The sequence below is a fragment of the Nannospalax galili genome, unplaced genomic scaffold (assembly GCF_000622305.1).
Source record: "Nannospalax galili isolate Female #2095 unplaced genomic scaffold, S.galili_v1.0 scaffold1321, whole genome shotgun sequence".
NCBI classification, from domain to species: Eukaryota; Metazoa; Chordata; class Mammalia; order Rodentia; family Spalacidae; genus Nannospalax; species Nannospalax galili.
In genome coordinates, this window is record NW_008344566.1 from 691,316 (window position 1) to 697,755 (window position 6,440).

A 6,440-nucleotide genomic window follows, 5' to 3' on the forward strand; every position below is an offset into this window, starting at 1 on the left:
CAATTCAAGAGACCAAGCCTCACAAATGACAGTACTGACTTGATGTCAGTCATCTTCAAGAAGCACTGGATGAAGAGAAAAATTTCTTTTTTGCAAAAAGAAACCAGAAGAAAGCAAGAAAAAAAGAAAATCTGAGAGGCTCAGCATGGTGGCACACAGTTATAATCCCAGCACTTCAGAGGCTAGGGAAGGAGGGCCCTAAGTTCAAGCAAAGCCCCCTGCCCCCTGAGACAGATATAGAGACAGAGACAGAGTGAAAGGAGGGCAAGGAGGGAACACCCCATTCTTAAGCATGGCATGCACTGCGCACAGAGTGGTGTTGGCCCAGGACAAGCTTCAGAACTGCTGTTTTCCTCCAATCCCATGACTGCCAGAGAGCCAGGTGCCTGTAAGTCAGAGTGAAGGAGCAGGAGCATTCTGAGGACAGGAGACAGACTGGCTCATGAAAGAAGACAGTCAAGAATGCAACCCCCACCTCCATACTGCCTTTCCTGTCCCCTTAGCTTCCAGGAGTGTAACAGCAATGAATTGGGATTAAGTGGGGACAGCAACAGTTCACCAGTTATGGTAGCTTCCTGTCACTGTGACATAACACCTGTAGTCTAGCACCTTTTCTTTAAAAAAATTTTGGGGGTCTTTTTTTTTTGAGACAGGATCTCCCTGTAGCCCCAGCTGGCCTAGAATTGCTATGTAGACCAGGCTGACCTTGAACTCACAGAGATCCACCTGCGTCTGCCTTCTGAGTGCTGGGATTAAAAGTGTATACCACCATGTCTGGCTTTAAATTTTATGTGTATGAGTGTATTGCCTGATATATGTAAGTACACACCCATGTTGTGCAATACCTGTAGAGGTCAGAAGAAAGCGTCAGATCCTCTGGAACTGGAGTTACGGATGGTTGTTAGCCACCATGTAGGTGCTGAGATTCAAACCTGGGTCCTCTGCAAAAGCAGTCAGTGCTCTTAACCACTGAGTCATCTCTCCAGTCACCCCTCACCCCTACCCCCTCATAGCACTTTTTAAGAAAGAAAGTTTTAAGCATTTTCAGTGATTTGAATACATGACTGCTTGGCCGGATTGCCTTTGGGTCTGTGGTGAGTCAGGCTGTCATGGCTGGGAGAGCCAGGAGATGATGGGCATGTGGAAGCTGAGAATCAACGAGAAACATGAAGGGACTTTTTTTGCTTGATAAAGCACTGACTATATTCATAACTCTTCTGTCGCTGTGATAACACCATGACCAAGGCCACTTACAGAATGGAGAGTTTATTTGGTTTATGGTTCCAGAGGGATAGGAGTCCATCAAGGCAGCGAGGCATGGTGGCAGAGGTAACTAGAACAGAAAGCTGAGTGCTCACTTCCTGAAGCACATGCAGGAAGCAGAGAGAGACAGACTGGAAATGGACAAGATACACACTCTCAAAGCCTGCCCCCCCAGTGACATGCTTCCTCCGAAAGGCCACACCTCCTAAAAATTCCAGGACCCCCCCCCCTTACAACACCACCAACTGACCAAAAGTTCAAATACTTGGAGCCTATGGATGACATTTTCATCAAACCATCATACTGACCAAAACCAACTTGGGGAGGAAGAGTTTGTTTCCTCTTATAAATTACAGTTCACCATGGAGGGAAGCCAGGGCAGGAACTCAAGGCAGGAAACTGGAAGCAGGAACTGAAGCAGGGGTCAAGGAAGAACACTGCTTACTACCTCACTCCTTCTGGCTTGCTCAGCTAGTTTTCTTTTATAGCCCAGGTCCACTTGTCCAGGAACTGCACTGCCCACAGTGGGCTGGACCCTCTTACATCAAAGAGCAATCAAGAAAATATCCCCCCATGGGCCAGAAAGATGACTCAGGGGTTAAGAGCACTGGCTGTTCTTGCAGAGGACCCAGGTTCAATTCCCAGTACCCACATGACAGCTAACAATAATCTATAACTCCAGTTCCAGGGTATCCTACGCCCTCTTCTGACTTCCACGGGCAGTACCGACCTGGGTGCACCTGTTTACTTGTAGGCAATACACTCATACACATAAAATAAAAATTAATAAAATTTTACCTAAAAATAAAGAAAATATGCCCCTCACATGCCCACATGACAGTCTGATGGAGGAAATTCCTCAACTGAGGTTCCCTCTTCCCTGGTGTTTCAAGTTGACAACCATCACAACTCGAATCCCAATACCCCTTTTAGGGCATAATTCTAGTTTTCTAACTTCCTTCCACCAGACCCCATTTCCTGAAGGTCACATCATCTTCCAGTAGTTCTACTGACTGGGACCAAGCCTTGAACACATGGACCTCTGGGGTCTCTTCAAGATACAAACTAGCCACAGTGATAGTTACTTCTTATTATGTCTTATTATTATTATTCACTAAGCATCTGTTCTCACCAACCTTGCAGAAGACTGGCATGATGAGGAACATATTTTTTTACATATCCCCAGGGGTCCCATCCCTAAGTCTCACTGATGCTGATCAGCAGTTGTTTTTTCCCACCCCCATGCTGCAGCAACCACTGAGTTCAGGCAGCCAGAGTTCCTTGTCCATACCTCTGAAGCAGTGAACCCCTTGGCAGTTGTGAACCCACCTGCAGTAGTAGACCTATCTGCAGTCACAGGCCCCTCTGCAGTCATGGACCTCTCTGCATCACACCTTTCCAATCATGGTCAGTGCTGAGGCTGTGTGCAGGAACCCCTGTAGACTCTTTGGGGGTTTTGGACAAGACAAGCTCCTTTGTCCAGCCTTGATGAAACCCTCCTGCACCAACCCCAGAACTTCATCTCTTGTTCTATTCCTTCCGCACATCCTGGCTCACTCTCCTTTTTGCTCAGGTTCCAACGCCTTCTCATCTGGATCTTGACACATACTGTTCCTCAAGCCTAGAACTTTCCATGACTCATTACTGTTGGTCCCTCAGGACTTGACCCAGTGGTGGCCTCTTCTGAAAAGTCTCCCTTGTCTTCTCCCCTGAGGTTGAGTTGCCCCTCAAAGCCCCTGTTGTGACTCATGCCATAGCCATCTGCTTTGTGTCTATTTCTCCAGTGGATTAGAGACTTTGGGGAACAGAGGCTGTTTTCTTTCTGCTTCAGTGCACAGCTGCAGATACATCCTCTCCAAGGTAATAAACTCTGAAGTTGAACCACTTGAAAAAGGGGCACTGTCTGAACCTCAAGATCAGTCCCTGTGGTTTCATTACTTGAAGACTGGAGGAGAGCCATATTTACATTAGAATTCTTCGTGAGCATCAAAATGAGATAACACAGTACCGTGGCTGATGTGCAATAAGGGATCAAGAAATGTCTGTACCTCAATTAGTTAGTGTGATGGTTAACTTTAACTGTCAATTTGATACAACTTAGATTCATCTGGCAAGAGAGTCTAGTGAAGGATTGTCTACATTTGGTTGGCCTGTGGCTATGTCTGTGGCAGATTGTCTTAATTAATTGATGAGGGATGACCCAGCCCACTCTGAGCAGCATCATTCCCTAGCTGGGGAGTCCTAAGCTGAATAGGACAGAAGAAATCAAGCAGAGCACAAGCTGGCAGGCTTGCATGTGTTTATTTCTCTCTGCTCTTGGCCGTGGATATGATGATGTGACCAGCTGTTTTCAGATCCTGATACTGTGGTTTCTTTGTTATGATAGCCTATATCCTGGAATTGTAAGCAAAACAAGCCCCTTTCTCCCCTAAGATGCTTTTCGTCTGGACAAAAGAAAGCAAATTTAAACTAAAACAGTTAATAAATAATTGTATAGCTCACCTACAGTGTGTTGAGTGCTGTCCAGGGTGCTAAGGAGACAGCAATTAATGAAACACAAAAATCTCTGTTCTCCCTGAGCTGACCTTTTAGTGGTTGGGTGATAAATACATGGAACAGAGTGGAGTGGAATGGAATAGGATAGGGTAGAAAATAATGATAGAATGGGATATTCTTTTTTTTTTTTTTTTTTTTTTTTTTTTTTTTTTTAAAAAAAAAAAAAAAAAAAAAAAAAAAGAGGACGATAAATCTTTCACTGTGATATATCAAAATAAACAGAGATCCACCTGCCTTTGCTTCCCAAGTGCTGGGACTACAGGCGCATGCCACCATGACAGGTGATATTCTTTTTTTAATATTTTGTTATTTTTATTTTATGTGTATGAGTGTATTTTCTGCATGTATGTGAGTGCACCTGTGTTGTGTCATGCCATGGAGGTCAGAAGAGGGCATCAGATTACCTTGGAACTGAAGTCAAGGATGGTTCACAGCTGCCATATGGGTGCTGGGAATCGAACCCAGGTCCTCTGCAAGAGCAGTCAGTGCTCTTAACCACTGAGCCCTCTCTCTGGCCCCAGAATGGAGTATCCTTAATGCCCTATATAATAATGCAACAATGAAAAATCAAGTTGGATAAAAAGATAATGATGGGACTGGAGAGAAGGCTCAGCAGCTAAGAGCACGTACTGCTTTTCCAGAGAACCCGAGTTCGATTCCCAGTGACCATATCAGGCAACTCACAACTGCCTGTAACTCCAGATCTTGGGAGATCCAACTCCTCTGGTTACTGTAGGCACCTGCACTTACATGCACATATTCACATACACACACACACACACACACATATACACATAATTAAAAATAAAAATAAATTGAGAAAAATTTTAAAGAGAAAAAAGATAAGACAGGGCATAGTATAATAATTTGTTGTTATAAATCAGGGCTTATCAGCCTTAACACAGTTGGCACATTGATCTGGGTAATGTCTGTTCAGAGGGTTTTCTCTGTGCATTATATTACAATATTTTATATTATTCACAAGGTCCTAGATACACCCTGTATCATTTGAGATACTAACCCTGTAACAAAGTCCTTAAAATAAGCAAATTATAAGGAGAGCAGGTTCATTCTGGCTCACAGTTTGGGAGGTTTTGGTCCACAACTGATTGGCCCTGTTGCTGTGGGCCTGTCAGTAGGCAACGATGTTGTGTTGAGGTGAGCCTGATGCAGTGACATGTTTACCTCATAATGGGCAAGTGAAAAGAAAGAGGAAGAGGAGGAGTCCCTGTTCTCATTTGATTTCTGTTGCTGTGATAAAACACTCTGACCAAAAGTGACGTAGGGGAGGAAAGGGTTTATTTCAGCTGATAGATCACAGTCCATCACTGAGGAAAATCAGGGCAGGAAACTAAAGTGGACACCATCGAGGAATGCTGTTTCTTGGCTTGCTCATGGACCCACATTCAGCTTGCCTTCTTCTTTATTTTTTACTTTTTAGAAATGAAAATCCTCTGTTGTAATGAATGCAGAAACAAAAACATCATACAGCTAGATTAAATTAGTCACTCAAACACATGCTCAGTCCTAGACTCTACGCATCTCAGTGAACTTCTACACAATTAGAATGACGATTCTGAAGCCATGGAGCTTTGCTTAGGGTTTTGCACTTTTACTATAAATTATGTTTTAATGCACTTGCCCACCACCATCACCACCACCATCACCACCACCACCACCACCGCCACCATCACCACTACCACCATCCCCACCACTACAACAACAAACTATGACAGAGTTGCTAACCCTCTGCAGAAGAATGAAATTAGACTCATATCTTTCACTTTGTACAAAACAATCCAAAATAAATCAAAGACTTAAATTTAAAACCTGAAACACTGGGGGCTGGAGGGATGTTGGGGACCCCTGTTGTTTTGGGTTGTAGTCTCTCCATGTCCGGATAGCCACAAGCCAGCTCGGTGCAAATGGAGAGACTCCTCTTCTCAGCGGGGCACCTTTTGCTCTCTTTCCTGACTCACCTTTGAAGTAGCCATCACAGATACATGTCCTCTGGCATGAAACTGCCAGGTTTTTCAGGCAATGTCTGACAGCCTGATAGAAGCCCACCACCACATGTAAATGGGGCATCCTACAAAGCACCTATCAACTAAGGCTTTTGCTACTGCCTCCACACTATAAATATCCTGGTTTCCCCCTAATAAATCGGAGCTGTATCACGAGCTGTAACACTGAGTCTGACTGAGCTGTATCCTGTGTCTTACTGCCTATGATTCAGTCTCCCCAGAGGGGGCTATCCCTTAGTAAACAACCACTTGTGAAGATCTTGCTTTCGCCATTCCTGTACCTCCCCTCTTGATCCGGTGGCGAACGGATCGTGTACACAGAGGGAGCGCCGGCAGCTTGGAACAGAACTGACCCAGGCAGCTGACAGCATCCGGCAGAGCCGCCAGCTCCTGGTAGCCGTGGAGAGCCAGGGACCGGCACAGCAGGGACCCGAACAGCAACGCGGTGCGTGCAACCCGCCGCACCCAAGCGGCACGCAAATGACCGGCGCCACGCCAGCAGCTGGCGCTCCGAGATCCCCGCATGCCCACAGCTGGCGCCCAACGTGGGGCCTGGCAGTCTCTTCTATTTTCCTCCTTTTATTTCTGGTCTGAGTC